The sequence below is a fragment of the Canis lupus genome, chromosome 34 (assembly GCF_048164855.1).
Source record: "Canis lupus baileyi chromosome 34, mCanLup2.hap1, whole genome shotgun sequence".
Classification (NCBI taxonomy): Eukaryota; Metazoa; Chordata; class Mammalia; order Carnivora; family Canidae; genus Canis; species Canis lupus.
The window spans coordinates 31,717,091-31,734,928 of NC_132871.1; positions in this window are offsets into that span (position 1 = coordinate 31,717,091).

The window sequence follows — 17,838 nt, forward strand, 5'->3', positions numbered from 1 at the left end:
CTTTTCGATTCAATTCTTTTCGATTCGATTCAATTTGATTCTTTTCGAATTGATTCATTTCGATTCGATCTTTTTGATTTGATACGATTCTTGTCGATTCCATTTAATTTGATTCGATTCCTTTCAATTCAATTAGGTTATTTTCGAGTCGATTGAAATCAATTCGATTCTTTTCTATTCGATTCGATTCTTTTCATTTGATTTGATTCTTTTCGATACGATTCGATTCGATTTCATTTGATTTTTTTCGAATTGATTCGATACGATTCTTTTCATTTGGATTCAAATCGATTCTTTTCGATTCTATTCGTTTCGATTCGATTCGATTCCTTTTCTTTAGATTCGATTCTTTGCGATTCGATCCTTTTTGATTCGATTCGATTCTTTTCGATTCGATTCGATTTCAGTCTTTTCGATTCGAATCGATTCGATTCTTTTTGATTTGAATCAATTCTTTTTGATTCAATTCAATTCTTTTCCATTCGATTCGATTCTTTTCGATTCAATTCTTTTCGATTCGATTCAATTTGATTCTTTTCGAATTGATTCATTTCGATTCGATCTTTTTGATTTGATACGATTCTTGTCGATTCCATTTAATTTGATTCGATTCCTTTCAATTCAATTAGGTTATTTTCGAGTCGATTCCAATCAATTCGATTCTTTTCTATTCGATTCGATTCTTTTCATTTGATTTGATTCTTTTCGATACGATTCGATTCGATTCCATTTGATTTTTTTCGATTTGTTTCGATACGATTCTTTTCATTTCGATTCAAATCGATTCTTAACGATTCTATTTGTTTCGATTCGATTCGATTCCTTTTCTTTAGATTCGATTCTTTGCGATTCGATCCTTTTAGATTCGATTCGATTCTTTTCGATTCGATTCGATTCGAGTCTTTTCGATTCGAATCGATTCGATTCTTTTTGATTTGAATCAATTCTTTTTGATTCAATTCAATTCTTTTCCATTCGATTCGATTATTTTCGATTCGATTCATTTCGATTCGATATTACTCGATTTGATTGTTTTTGATTTGATTCGAATCTTTTCTATTCTATTCATTTCAATTCTTTTCGATTCGATTCGATACGATTAGATTCTTTTCGATTGGATTCGATTCAGTACGATTTGATTCTTTTTGATTCTATTCAGTTAGATTCTTTTCAATTCGGTTTGATTCTTTTTGATTCAATTCTTTTTGATTCGATTCAATTCTTTTCATTCCAATTTGATTCGAATCGACTCTTTTCGATTCAATACCATTCGGTTTGATTCTATTTGTTTCGATTAGATTCTTTTGGATTTCATTAGATTAGATTCTTTTCGATTCGATTCGAATATTTCATTCAATTCGATTCGATTCTGCTCGTTTCAAATCGATTCGTTTCGATTCGATTCTTTGCTATTCGATTTGATTCTTTTCGTTTCAATTTGATTCTTTTCGATTCGATTCAATTCGATTCAATTCTTTTCAGATCGATTCGATTCTTTTCAATTTGATACGATTCAATTCTTTTCGATTGGATTCGATTCAATGCTTTTCGATTCAATTCGTTTCGATTCTTTTCGATTCGATTCAATTCGATTCTATTCGGTTCTTTTCGATTCCATTAAATTTGATTTGATTCTTTTCTACTCAATTAGATTATTTTCGATTCGTTTCCATACAATTCGATTCTTTTCGATTCGATTCGATTGTTTTCGATTCGATTCAATTTTCTATCAATTCGATTAGATTCTTTTCATTTCAAATCGATTCTTTTCGATTCGATTCAATTAGATTTTTTGATTCGATTAAACACAATGCCATTCTTTTGTTTCAATTCGATTGTTTTTCATTCGATTGTTTTCGATTCGATTCGATTCAATTCTTTTCATTTCGATTCGATTCATTTCTATTCAATTCTTTTCGATTCTATTCAATTTTTTCGATTCGATTCTTTACGTTTCGAGTCGATTCCTTTCGATTCGATTCTTTTATAATCTATTCAATTCATTTCTTTTCGCTTGGATTCAATACAATTGGATTCTTTTCGATTCGATTCCTTACCATTAGATTCTTCTCTATTCGATTCAATTCGATTCTTTTCGTTTCAATTAGATTCGATTCTTTATGCTTTGATTCGATTCGATTCTTTTAATTTCGATTCGATTTTTTTTTCGATTTGATTCTTTCGATTCGATTCGATTCTTTTCACTTCTGTTAGTTTCTTTTCAATTCGATTCGAATCTTTTCGATTCAATTGGATTTGATTCAATTCTTATCGATTTTATTCGATTCGATTCTTTTCTATTCAATTCAACTCGATTCTTTTCGATTCGATTCGATTCGACAGTTTTCATTTCGATTCGATTCTTTTCGATTCGATTTGATTCTTTTCATTTCGATTAGATTCTCTTCGATTCGATTCTTTTCGTTTCGATTCGATTCTTTTCGATTCGATTCGATTCAATTCTTTTCACTTCGACTCAATTCTACTCGATTCATTTCGAATCGATTCGATTCTTTTTGATTTGATCTATTCGATTCTTCTCGATTCAGTTCGATTCAATTCGATTCTTTTCTATTTGATTCGATTCTTTTCCACTCGATGTGATTTGATGCGTTTTGATTTTTTTCGATTTGTTTCAATTCGAATCTATTCGATTGTTTTCGATTCAATTCGATTCGATTCTTTTTGATTCAATTCCATTCGATTCGAATAGATTCGATTGTTTTCGATTCGATACGATTCGATTCTTTTCGATGCGAATCAATTCGATTCGATTCTTTTTTATTCGATTCGATTCGATTCTTTTAGATTTGATTCGATACGATTCTTTTCTATTCGATTCTTTTCGATTCGATTCGATTCTTTTTGATTCGATTTGATTCGATTCTTTTCAATTTGATTCGTTTCGATTTGAATCATTTTGTTTTGATTTGATTTTCTACAATTCGATTCTTTGGATTCGATTCTTTTTGATTTGATTAGATTCGATTCATTTCAATTCAAATCAATTGAATATGATTCGATTCGTTGCAATCTGATTCGATTTTTTCGAATCGATTTGATTCGATTCGATTATCGATTCAATTCAATTCCAATTATTCTCAATTCGATTCGATTTAATTATTTTTATTCAATTCTATTATTTTCGATTCGATGCGATTCGATTCATTCGATTCTTTTAGATTCAATCAATTCGATTTGATTCTTTTCAATTCGATTCGATTCTTTTCGATTTGATTGCATTCGATTCAATTGTTTTCGATTCGATTTGATTCTTTCGATTCGATTCGATTCTTTTCATTACGATTCAATTCAATTCGATTCTTTTCGATTCGATTTGATTCTTTTCGGTTCGATTCGATTCTTTTCGATTCGATTCGACACTTTTCGTTTCGATTCGATTCTTTTCGATTCGATTGATTCTTTTCGTTTCGATTAGATTCTCTTTGATTCGATTCTTTTCGATTCCATTTGATTTGATTCTTCTCCATTCGATTCGATTCGATTCTTTTCGAATCGATTCGATAAGATTCTTTTCATTCGATTCAATTCTGTTCGATTCTATTCTATTTGATTCGGTTCAATTCGATTCTTTTCAATTCGATTCTATTCGATTCTTTTCATTTTGATTCGATTCTTTTCGATTCAATTCTTTTCGACTTGGCTTGATTCGATCATTTGGATTCGATTTGTTACATTACGATTCAATTCTTTTCGATTCTGTTCGATTCGATTCTTTCGATTCAGTTCGTTTCGATTCTTTTTGATTCGATTCGATTCTTTTCCATTCGATGATTCGATTAGTTTCGATTTTTTCGAATCGTTTCAATTCGATTCAAATTCTTTTCTATTCGATTTGATTCTTTGCTATCTATTCGATTCTTTTCGATTCGATTCGATTCGATTCGTTTCGATTCCATCTTTTTGATTCGACACGATTCGATTCGAATCTTTTCGATTCGATTCAACTCAACTCAGTTCTTTTCGATTCGATTTTTTCGATTCGATTCTTTTCAATTCGATTCAAATAGATTCATTCCAATTCAATTCTTTCCGATTCGATTCGATTCTTTTCGATTCGATTCGATTCTTTTAATTCGATTCGAGTCTTTTCAATTCGATTCAATTCGATTCTTTTCAAATCAATTCTTTTCGATTCGACTTTTTCGATTCGATTCTTTTCGATTCGATATTACTCGATTTGATTGTTTTTCATTTGATTCGAATCTTTTCTATTCTATTCATTTCAATTCTTTTCGATTCGATTTGATACGATTAGATTTTTTTCGATTGGATTCAATTCGGTACGTCGATTCTTTTCGATTCTATTCAGTTAGATTCTTTTCAATTCGGTTTGATTCTTTTTGTTTCGGATTGATTCTTTTTGATTCAATACTTTTTGATTCGATTCAATTCTTTTCATTCATTTTGATTCGATTCGATTCTTTTCGTTTCAAATCGATTCATTTCGATTTGATTCTTTTCTATTCGATTCGATTCTCTTCGATTCAATTCAATTCGATTCGATTCTCTTCGATTTAATTCAATTCGATTCTTTTCGATTCGATTCCATTCGATTCTTTTCGATTCAATTCAATTCGATTCTTTTTGTTTCAATTCGATTCTTTTTGATTCTATTCTTTTCCATTCGATTCGAGTCTTTTCTCTTTGATTCGATTCTTTTCGATTCGATTCCTTTCGATTCAATTTGATTCTTTTCGTTTCGATTCTATTCTTTTCTATTCTATTCGATTCACTTGTTTTTTATTCGATTCGATTCAATTCTTTTCATTCCAATTTGATTCGAATCGACTCTTTTCGATTCAATTCCATTCGGTTTGATTCTATTTGTTTCGATTTGATTCTTTTGGATTTCATTAGATTAGATTCTTTTCGATTCGATTCGAATATTTCATTCAATTCGATTCGATTCGGCTCGTTTCAAATCGATTCGTTTCGATTCGATTCTTTGCTATTCGATTTGATTCTTTTCGTTTCAATTTGATTCTTTTCGATTCGATTCAATTCGATTCAATTCTTTTCAGATCGATTCGATTCTTTTCAATTTGATACGATTCGATTCTTTTCGATTTGATTCGACTCAATGCCTTTCGATTCAATTCGTTTCGATTCTTTTCGATTCGATTCAATTCGATGCTGTTCGGTTCTTTTCGATTCCATTAAATTTGATTTGATTCTTTTCTACTCAATTAGATTCTTTTCGATTCGTTTCCATACAATTCGATTCTTTTCGATTCGATTCGATTGTTTTCGATTCGATTCAATTTTCAATCAATTCGATTAGATTCTTTTCATTTCAAATCGATTCTTTTCGATTCGATACAATTAGATTTTTTTGATTCGATTAAATACAATGCGATTCTTTTGTTTCAATTCGATTCTTTTTGATTCGATTGTTTTCGATTCGATTCGATTCAATTCTTTTCATTTCGATTCGATTCATTTCTATTCAATTCTTCAATCTATTCAATTTTTTCGATTCGATTCTTTACGTTTCGAGTCGATTCCTTTCGATTCGATTCTTTTATAATCTATTCAATTCATTTCTTTTCGATTCGATTCAATACAATTGGATTCTTTTCGATTCGATTCCTTACCATTAGATTCTTCTCTATTTGATTCAATTCGATTCTTTCGATTCAATTAGATTCGATTCTTTATGCTTTGATTCGATTCGATTCTTTTAATTTCGATTCGATTTTTTTTTCGATTTGATTCTTTCGATTCGATTCGATTCTTTTCACTTCGGTTCGTTTCTTTTCAATTCGATTCGAATCTTTTCGATTCTATTGGATTTGATTCAAATCTTATCGATTTTATTCGATTCAATTCTTTTCAATTCAACTCGATTCTTTTCGATTCGATTCGATTCGACAGTTTTCGTTTCGATTCGATTCTTTTCGATTCGATTTGATTCTTTTCATTTCGATTAGATTCTCTTCGATTCGATTCTTTTCGTTTCGATTCGATTCTTTTCGATTCGATTCGATTCAATTCTTTTCACTTCGACTCAATTCTACTCGATTCATTTCGAATCGATTCGATTCTTTTTGATTTGATCTATTCGATTCTTCTCGATTCAGTTCGATTCAATTCGATTCTTTTCTATTTGATTCGATTCTTTTCCACTCGATGTGATTTGATGCGTTTTGATTTTTTTCGATTTGTTTCAATTCGAATCTATTCGATTGTTTTCGATTCAATTCGATTCGATTCTTTTTGATTCAATTCCATTCGATTCGAATAGATTCGATTGTTTTCGATTCGATACGATTCGATTCTTTTCGATGCGAATCAATTCGATTCGATTCTTTTTTATTCGATTCGATTCGATTCTTTTAGATTTGATTCGATACGATTCTTTTCTATTCGATTCTTTTCGATTCGATTCGATTCTTTTTGATTCGATTTGATTCGATTCTTTTCAATTTGATTCGTTTCGATTTGAATCATTTTGTTTTGATTTGATTTTCTACAATTCGATTCTTTGGATTCGATTCTTTTTGATTTGATTAGATTCGATTCATTTCAATTCAAATCAATTGAATATGATTCGATTCGTTGCAATCTGATTCGATTTTTTCGAATCGATTTGATTCGATTCGATTATCGATTCAATTCAATTCCAATTATTCTCAATTCGATTCGATTTAATTATTTTTATTCAATTCTATTATTTTCGATTCGATGCGATTCGATTCGATTCGATTCTTTTCGATTCAATCAATTCGATTTGATTCTTTTCAATTCGATTCGATTCTTTTCGATTTGATTGCATTCGATTCAATTGTTTTCGATTCGATTTGATTCTTTCGATTCGATTCGATTCTTTTCATTACGATTCAATTCAATTCGATTCTTTTCGATTCGATTTGATTCTTTTCGGTTCGATTCGATTCTTTTCGATTCGATTCGACACTTTTCGTTTCGATTCGATTCTTTTCGATTCGATTGATTCTTTTCGTTTCGATTAGATTCTCTTTGATTCGATTCTTTTCGATTCCATTTGATTTGATTCTTCTCCATTCGATTCGATTCAATTCTTTTCGAATCGATTCGATAAGATTCTTTTCATTCGATTCAATTCTGTTCGATTCTATTCTATTTGATTCGGTTCAATTCGATTCTTTTCAATTCGATTCTATTCGATTCTTTTCATTTTGATTCGATTCTTTTCGATTCAATTCTTTTCGACTTGGCTTGATTCGATCATTTGGATTCGATTTGTTACATTACGATTCAATTCTTTTCGATTCTGTTCGATTCGATTCTTTCGATTCAGTTCGTTTCGATTCTTTTTGATTCGATTCGATTCTTTTCCATTCGATGATTCGATTAGTTTCGATTTTTTCGAATCGTTTCAATTCGATTCAAATTCTTTTCTATTCGATTTGATTCTTTGCTATCTATTCGATTCTTTTCGATTCGATTCGATTCGATTCGTTTCGATTCCATCTTTTTGATTCGACACGATTCGATTCGAATCTTTTCGATTCGATTCAACTCAACTCAGTTCTTTTCGATTCGATTTTTTCGATTCGATTCTTTTCAATTCGATTCAAATCGATTCATTTCAATTCAATTCTTTCCGATTCGATTCGATTCTTTTCGATTCGATTCGATTCTTTTAATACGATTCGAGTCTTTTCAATTCGATTCAATTCGATTCTTTTCAATTCAATTCTTTTCGATTCGATTCTTTTCGATTCGATTCGATTTGATTCTTTTCGAATTGATTCGATCTTTTTGATTTGATACGATTCTTCTCGATTCCCTTAAATTTGATTCGATTCCTTTCAATTCAATTAGGTTATTTTCGAGTCGATTCCAATCAATTCGATTCTTTTCTATTCGATTCGATTCTTTTCATTTGATTTGATTCTTTTCGATACGATTCGATTCGATTTCATTTGATTTTTTTCGAATTGATTCGATACGATTCTTTTCATTTGGATTCAAATCGATTCTTTTCGATTCTATTCGTTTCGATTCGATTCGATTCCTTTTCTTTAGATTCGATTCTTTGCGATTCGATCCTTTTTGATTCGATTCGATTCTTTTCGATTCGATTCGATTTCAGTCTTTTCGATTCGAATCGATTCGATTCTTTTTGATTTGAATCAATTCTTTTTGATTCAATTCAATTCTTTTCCATTCGATTCGATTCTTTTCGATTCAATTCTTTTCGATTCGATTCAATTTGATTCTTTTCGAATTGATTCATTTCGATTCGATCTTTTTGATTTGATACGATTCTTGTCGATTCCATTTAATTTGATTCGATTCCTTTCAATTCAATTAGGTTATTTTCGAGTCGATTGAAATCAATTCGATTCTTTTCTATTCGATTCGATTCTTTTCATTTGATTTGATTCTTTTCGATACGATTCGATTCGATTTCATTTGATTTTTTTCGAATTGATTCGATACGATTCTTTTCATTTGGATTCAAATCGATTCTTTTCGATTCTATTCGTTTCGATTCGATTCGATTCCTTTTCTTTAGATTCGATTCTTTGCGATTCGATCCTTTTTGATTCGATTCGATTCTTTTCGATTCGATTCGATTTCAGTCTTTTCGATTCGAATCGATTCGATTCTTTTTGATTTGAATCAATTCTTTTTGATTCAATTCAATTCTTTTCCATTCGATTCGATTCTTTTCGATTCAATTCTTTTCGATTCGATTCAATTTGATTCTTTTCGAATTGATTCATTTCGATTCGATCTTTTTGATTTGATACGATTCTTGTCGATTCCATTTAATTTGATTCGATTCCTTTCAATTCAATTAGGTTATTTTCGAGTCGATTCCAATCAATTCGATTCTTTTCTATTCGATTCGATTCTTTTCATTTGATTTGATTCTTTTCGATACGATTCGATTCGATTCCATTTGATTTTTTTCGATTTGTTTCGATACGATTCTTTTCATTTCGATTCAAATCGATTCTTAACGATTCTATTTGTTTCGATTCGATTCGATTCCTTTTCTTTAGATTCGATTCTTTGCGATTCGATCCTTTTAGATTCGATTCGATTCTTTTCGATTCGATTCGATTTGAGTCTTTTCGATTCGAATCGATTCGATTCTTTTTGATTTGAATCAATTCTTTTTGATTCAATTCAATTCTTTTCCATTCGATTCGATTATTTTCGATTCGATTCATTTCGATTCGATATTACTCGATTTGATTGTTTTTGATTTGATTCGAATCTTTTCTATTCTATTCATTTCAATTCTTTTCGATTCGATTCGATACGATTAGATTCTTTTCGATTGGATTCGATTCAGTACGATTTGATTCTTTTTGATTCTATTCAGTTAGATTCTTTTCAATTCGGTTTGATTCTTTTTGATTCAATTCTTTTTGATTCGATTCAATTCTTTTCATTCCAATTTGATTCGAATCGACTCTTTTCGATTCAATACCATTCGGTTTGATTCTATTTGTTTCGATTAGATTCTTTTGGATTTCATTAGATTAGATTCTTTTCGATTCGATTCGAATATTTCATTCAATTCGATTCGATTCTGCTCGTTTCAAATCGATTCGTTTCGATTCGATTCTTTGCTATTCGATTTGATTCTTTTCGTTTCAATTTGATTCTTTTCGATTCGATTCAATTCGATTCAATTCTTTTCAGATCGATTCGATTCTTTTCAATTTGATACGATTCAATTCTTTTCGATTGGATTCGATTCAATGCTTTTCGATTCAATTCGTTTCGATTCTTTTCGATTCGATTCAATTCGATTCTATTCGGTTCTTTTCGATTCCATTAAATTTGATTTGATTCTTTTCTACTCAATTAGATTATTTTCGATTCGTTTCCATACAATTTGATTCTTTTCGATTCGATTCGATTGTTTTCGATTCGATTCAATTTTCTATCAATTCGATTAGATTCTTTTCATTTCAAATCGATTCTTTTCGATTCGATTCAATTAGATTTTTTGATTCGATTAAACACAATGCCATTCTTTTGTTTCAATTCGATTGTTTTTCATTCGATTGTTTTCGATTCGATTCGATTCAATTCTTTTCATTTCGATTCGATTCATTTCTATTCAATTCTTTTCGATTCTATTCAATTTTTTCGATTCGATTCTTTACGTTTCGAGTCGATTCCTTTCGATTCGATTCTTTTATAATCTATTCAATTCATTTCTTTTCGCTTCGATTCAATACAATTGGATTCTTTTCGATTCGATTCCTTACCATTAGATTCTTCTCTATTCGATTCAATTCGATTCTTTTCGTTTCAATTAGATTCGATTCTTTATGCTTTGATTCGATTCGATTCTTTTAATTTCGATTCGATTTTTTTTTCGATTTGATTCTTTCGATTCGATTCGATTCTTTTCACTTCTGTTCGTTTCTTTTCAATTCGATTCGAATCTTTTCGATTCAATTGGATTTGATTCAATTCTTATCGATTTTATTCGATTCGATTCTTTTCTATTCAATTCAACTCGATTCTTTTCGATTTGATTCGATTCGACAGTTTTCATTTCGATTCGATTCTTTTCGATTCGATTTGATTCTTTTCATTTCGATTAGATTCTCTTCGATTCGATTCTTTTCGTTTCGATTCGATTCTTTTCGATTCGATTCGATTCAATTCTTTTCACTTCGACTCAATTCTACTCGATTCATTTCGAATCGATTCGATTCTTTTTGATTTGATCTATTCGATTCTTTTCGATTCAGTTCGATTCAATTCGATTCTTTTCTATTTGATTCGATTCTTTTCCACTCGATGTGATTTGATGCGTTTTGATTTTTTTCGATTTGTTTCAATTCGAATCTATTCGATTGTTTTCGATTCAATTCGATTCGATTCTTTTTGATTCAATTCCATTCGATTCGAATAGATTCGATTGTTTTCGATTCGATACGATTCGATTCTTTTCGATGCGAATCAATTCGATTCGATTCTTTTTTATTCGATTCGATTCGATTCTTTTAGATTTGATTCGATACGATTCTTTTCTATTCGATTCTTTTCGATTCGATTCGATTCTTTTCGATTCGATTCGATTCGATTCTTTTCAATTTGATTCGTTTCGATTTGAATCATTTTGTTTTGATTTGATTTTCTACAATTCGATTCTTTGGATTCGATTCTTTTTGATTTGATTAGATTCGATTCATTTCAATTCAAATCAATTCAATATGATTCGATTCGTTGCAATCTGATTCCATTTTTTCGAATCGATTTGATTCGATTCGATTAGTTTCGATTCGACTCGATTTGATTCGATTCGATTATCGATTCAATTCAATTCCAATTATTCTCAATTCGATTCGATTATTTTTATTCAATTCTATTATTTTCGATTCGATGCGATTCGATTCGATTCGATTCTTTTCGATTCAATCAATTCGATTTGATTCTTTTCAATTCGATTCGATTCTTTTCGATTTGATTGCATTCGATTCAATTGTTTTCGATTCGATTTGATTCTTTCGATTCGATTCGATTCTTTTCATTACGATTCAATTCAATTCGATTCTTTTCGATTCGATTTGATTCTTTTCGGTTCGATTCGATTCTTTTCGATTCGATTCGACACTTTTCGTTTCGATTCGATTCTTTTCGATTCGATTGATTCTTTTCGTTTCGATTAGATTCTCTTTGATTCGATTCTTTTCGATTCCATTTGATTTGATTCTTCTCCATTCGATTCGATTCAATTCTTTTCGAATCGATTCGATAAGATTCTTTTCATTCGATTCAATTCTGTTCGATTCTATTCTATTTGATTCGGTTCAATTCGATTCTTTTCAATTCGATTCTATTCGATTCTTTTCATTTTGATTCGATTCTTTTCGATTCAATTCTTTTCGACTTGGCTTGATTCGATCATTTGGATTCGATTTGTTACATTACGATTCAATTCTTTTCGATTCTGTTCGATTCGATTCTTTCGATTCAGTTCGTTTCGATTCTTTTTGATTCGATTCGATTCTTTTCCATTCGATGATTCGATTAGTTTCGATTTTTTCGAATCGTTTCAATTCGATTCAAATTCTTTTCTATTCGATTTGATTCTTTGCTATCTATTCGATTCTTTTCGATTCGATTCGATTCGATTCGTTTCGATTCCATCTTTTTGATTCGACACGATTCGATTCGAATCTTTTCGATTCGATTCAACTCAACTCAGTTCTTTTCGATTCGATTTTTTCGATTCGATTCTTTTCAATTCGATTCAAATCGATTCATTCCAATTCAATTCTTTCCGATTCGATTCGATTCTTTTCGATTCGATTCGATTCTTTTAATTCGATTCGAGTCTTTTCAATTCGATTCAATTCGATTCTTTTCAATTCAATTCTTTTCGATTCGATTCTTTTCGATTCGATTCGATTTGATTCTTTTCGAATTGATTCGATCTTTTTGATTTGATACGATTCTTCTCGATTCCCTTAAATTTGATTCGATTCCTTTCAATTCAATTAGGTTATTTTCGAGTCGATTCCAATCAATTCGATTGTTTTCTATTCGATTCGATTCTTTTCATTTGATTTGATTCTTTTCGATACGATTCGATTCGATTTCATTTGATTTTTTTCGAATTGATTCGATACGATTCTTTTCATTTGGATTCAAATCGATTCTTTTCGATTCTATTCGTTTCGATTCGATTCGATTCCTTTTCTTTAGATTCGATTCTTTGCGATTCGATCCTTTTTGATTCGATTCGATTCTTTTCGATTCGATTCGATTTCAGTCTTTTCGATTCGAATCGATTCGATTCTTTTTGATTTGAATCAATTCTTTTTGATTCAATTCAATTCTTTTCCATTCGATTCGATTCTTTTCGATTCAATTCTTTTCGATTCGATTCAATTTGATTCTTTTCGAATTGATTCATTTCGATTCGATCTTTTTGATTTGATACGATTCTTGTCGATTCCATTTAATTTGATTCGATTCCTTTCAATTCAATTAGGTTATTTTCGAGTCGATTGAAATCAATTCGATTCTTTTCTATTCGATTCGATTCTTTTCATTTGATTTGATTCTTTTCGATACGATTCGATTCGATTTCATTTGATTTTTTTCGAATTGATTCGATACGATTCTTTTCATTTGGATTCAAATCGATTCTTTTCGATTCTATTCGTTTCGATTCGATTCGATTCCTTTTCTTTAGATTCGATTCTTTGCGATTCGATCCTTTTTGATTCGATTCGATTCTTTTCGATTCGATTCGATTTCAGTCTTTTCGATTCGAATCGATTCGATTCTTTTTGATTTGAATCAATTCTTTTTGATTCAATTCAATTCTTTTCCATTCGATTCGATTCTTTTCGATTCAATTCTTTTCGATTCGATTCAATTTGATTCTTTTCGAATTGATTCATTTCGATTCGATCTTTTTGATTTGATACGATTCTTGTCGATTCCATTTAATTTGATTCGATTCCTTTCAATTCAATTAGGTTATTTTCGAGTCGATTCCAATCAATTCGATTCTTTTCTATTCGATTCGATTCTTTTCATTTGATTTGATTCTTTTCGATACGATTCGATTCGATTCCATTTGATTTTTTTCGATTTGTTTCGATACGATTCTTTTCATTTCGATTCAAATCGATTCTTAACGATTCTATTTGTTTCGATTCGATTCGATTCCTTTTCTTTAGATTCGATTCTTTGCGATTCGATCCTTTTAGATTCGATTCGATTCTTTTCGATTCGATTCGATTTGAGTCTTTTCGATTCGAATCGATTCGATTCTTTTTGATTTGAATCAATTCTTTTTGATTCAATTCAATTCTTTTCCATTCGATTCGATTATTTTCGATTCGATTCATTTCGATTCGATATTACTCGATTTGATTGTTTTTGATTTGATTCGAATCTTTTCTATTCTATTCATTTCAATTCTTTTCGATTCGATTCGATACGATTAGATTCTTTTCGATTGGATTCGATTCAGTACGATTTGATTCTTTTTGATTCTATTCAGTTAGATTCTTTTCAATTCGGTTTGATTCTTTTTGATTCAATTCTTTTTGATTCGATTCAATTCTTTTCATTCCAATTTGATTCGAATCGACTCTTTTCGATTCAATACCATTCGGTTTGATTCTATTTGTTTCGATTAGATTCTTTTGGATTTCATTAGATTAGATTCTTTTCGATTCGATTCGAATATTTCATTCAATTCGATTCGATTCTGCTCGTTTCAAATCGATTCGTTTCGATTCGATTCTTTGCTATTCGATTTGATTCTTTTCGTTTCAATTTGATTCTTTTCGATTCGATTCAATTCGATTCAATTCTTTTCAGATCGATTCGATTCTTTTCAATTTGATACGATTCAATTCTTTTCGATTGGATTCGATTCAATGCTTTTCGATTCAATTCGTTTCGATTCTTTTCGATTCGATTCAATTCGATTCTATTCGGTTCTTTTCGATTCCATTAAATTTGATTTGATTCTTTTCTACTCAATTAGATTATTTTCGATTCGTTTCCATACAATTTGATTCTTTTCGATTCGATTCGATTGTTTTCGATTCGATTCAATTTTCTATCAATTCGATTAGATTCTTTTCATTTCAAATCGATTCTTTTCGATTCGATTCAATTAGATTTTTTGATTCGATTAAACACAATGCCATTCTTTTGTTTCAATTCGATTGTTTTTCATTCGATTGTTTTCGATTCGATTCGATTCAATTCTTTTCATTTCGATTCGATTCATTTCTATTCAATTCTTTTCGATTCTATTCAATTTTTTCGATTCGATTCTTTACGTTTCGAGTCGATTCCTTTCGATTCGATTCTTTTATAATCTATTCAATTCATTTCTTTTCGCTTCGATTCAATACAATTGGATTCTTTTCGATTCGATTCCTTACCATTAGATTCTTCTCTATTCGATTCAATTCGATTCTTTTCGTTTCAATTAGATTCGATTCTTTATGCTTTGATTCGATTCGATTCTTTTAATTTCGATTCGATTTTTTTTTCGATTTGATTCTTTCGATTCGATTCGATTCTTTTCACTTCTGTTCGTTTCTTTTCAATTCGATTCGAATCTTTTCGATTCAATTGGATTTGATTCAATTCTTATCGATTTTATTCGATTCGATTCTTTTCTATTCAATTCAACTCGATTCTTTTCGATTTGATTCGATTCGACAGTTTTCATTTCGATTCGATTCTTTTCGATTCGATTTGATTCTTTTCATTTCGATTAGATTCTCTTCGATTCGATTCTTTTCGTTTCGATTCGATTCTTTTCGATTCGATTCGATTCAATTCTTTTCACTTCGACTCAATTCTACTCGATTCATTTCGAATCGATTCGATTCTTTTTGATTTGATCTATTCGATTCTTTTCGATTCAGTTCGATTCAATTCGATTCTTTTCTATTTGATTCGATTCTTTTCCACTCGATGTGATTTGATGCGTTTTGATTTTTTTCGATTTGTTTCAATTCGAATCTATTCGATTGTTTTCGATTCAATTCGATTCGATTCTTTTTGATTCAATTCCATTCGATTCGAATAGATTCGATTGTTTTCGATTCGATACGATTCGATTCTTTTCGATGCGAATCAATTCGATTCGATTCTTTTTTATTCGATTCGATTCGATTCTTTTAGATTTGATTCGATACGATTCTTTTCTATTCGATTCTTTTCGATTCGATTCGATTCTTTTCGATTCGATTCGATTCGATTCTTTTCAATTTGATTCGTTTCGATTTGAATCATTTTGTTTTGATTTGATTTTCTACAATTCGATTCTTTGGATTCGATTCTTTTTGATTTGATTAGATTCGATTCATTTCAATTCAAATCAATTCAATATGATTCGATTCGTTGCAATCTGATTCCATTTTTTCGAATCGATTTGATTCGATTCGATTAGTTTCGATTCGACTCGATTTGATTCGATTCGATTATCGATTCAATTCAATTCCAATTATTCTCAATTCGATTCGATTATTTTTATTCAATTCTATTATTTTCGATTCGATGCGATTCGATTCGATTCGATTCTTTTCGATTCAATCAATTCGATTTGATTCTTTTCAATTCGATTCGATTCTTTTCGATTTGATTGCATTCGATTCAATTGTTTTCGATTCGATTTGATTCTTTCGATTCGATTCGATTCTTTTCATTACGATTCAATTCAATTCGATTCTTTTCGATTCGATTTGATTCTTTTCGGTTCGATTCGATTCTTTTCGATTCGATTCGACACTTTTCGTTTCGATTCGATTCTTTTCGATTCGATTGATTCTTTTCGTTTCGATTAGATTCTCTTTGATTCGATTCTTTTCGATTCCATTTGATTTGATTCTTCTCCATTCGATTCGATTCAATTCTTTTCGAATCGATTCGATAAGATTCTTTTCATTCGATTCAATTCTGTTCGATTCTATTCTATTTGATTCGGTTCAATTCGATTCTTTTCAATTCGATTCTATTCGATTCTTTTCATTTTGATTCGATTCTTTTCGATTCAATTCTTTTCGACTTGGCTTGATTCGATCATTTGGATTCGATTTGTTACATTACGATTCAATTCTTTTCGATTCTGTTCGATTCGATTCTTTCGATTCAGTTCGTTTCGATTCTTTTTGATTCGATTCGATTCTTTTCCATTCGATGATTCGATTAGTTTCGATTTTTTCGAATCGTTTCAATTCGATTCAAATTCTTTTCTATTCGATTTGATTCTTTGCTATCTATTCGATTCTTTTCGATTCGATTCGATTCGATTCGTTTCGATTCCATCTTTTTGATTCGACACGATTCGATTCGAATCTTTTCGATTCGATTCAACTCAACTCAGTTCTTTTCGATTCGATTTTTTCGATTCGATTCTTTTCAATTCGATTCAAATCGATTCATTCCAATTCAATTCTTTCCGATTCGATTCGATTCTTTTCGATTCGATTCGATTCTTTTAATTCGATTCGAGTCTTTTCAATTCGATTCAATTCGATTCTTTTCAATTCAATTCTTTTCGATTCGATTCTTTTCGATTCGATTCGATTTGATTCTTTTCGAATTGATTCGATCTTTTTGATTTGATACGATTCTTCTCGATTCCCTTAAATTTGATTCGATTCCTTTCAATTCAATTAGGTTATTTTCGAGTCGATTCCAATCAATTCGATTGTTTTCTATTCGATTCGATTCTTTTCATTTGATTTGATTCTTTTCGATACGATTCGATTCGATTTCATTTGATTTTTTTCGAATTGATTCGATACGATTCTTTTCATTTGGATTCAAATCGATTCTTTTCGATTCTATTCGTTTCGATTCGATTCGATTCCTTTTCTTTAGATTCGATTCTTTGCGATTCGATCCTTTTTGATTCGATTCGATTCTTTTCGATTCGATTCGATTTCAGTCTTTTCGATTCGAATCGATTCGATTCTTTTTGATTTGAATCAATTCTTTTTGATTCAATTCAATTCTTTTCCATTCGATTCGATTCTTTTCGATTCAATTCTTTTCGATTCGATTCAATTTGATTCTTTTCGAATTGATTCATTTCGATTCGATCTTTTTGATTTGATACGATTCTTGTCGATTCCATTTAATTTGATTCGATTCCTTTCAATTCAATTAGGTTATTTTCGAGTCGATTGAAATCAATTCGATTCTTTTCTATTCGATTCGATTCTTTTCATTTGATTTGATTCTTTTCGATACGATTCGATTCGATTTCATTTGATTTTTTTCGAATTGATTCGATACGATTCTTTTCATTTGGATTCAAATCGATTCTTTTCGATTCTATTCGTTTCGATTCGATTCGAT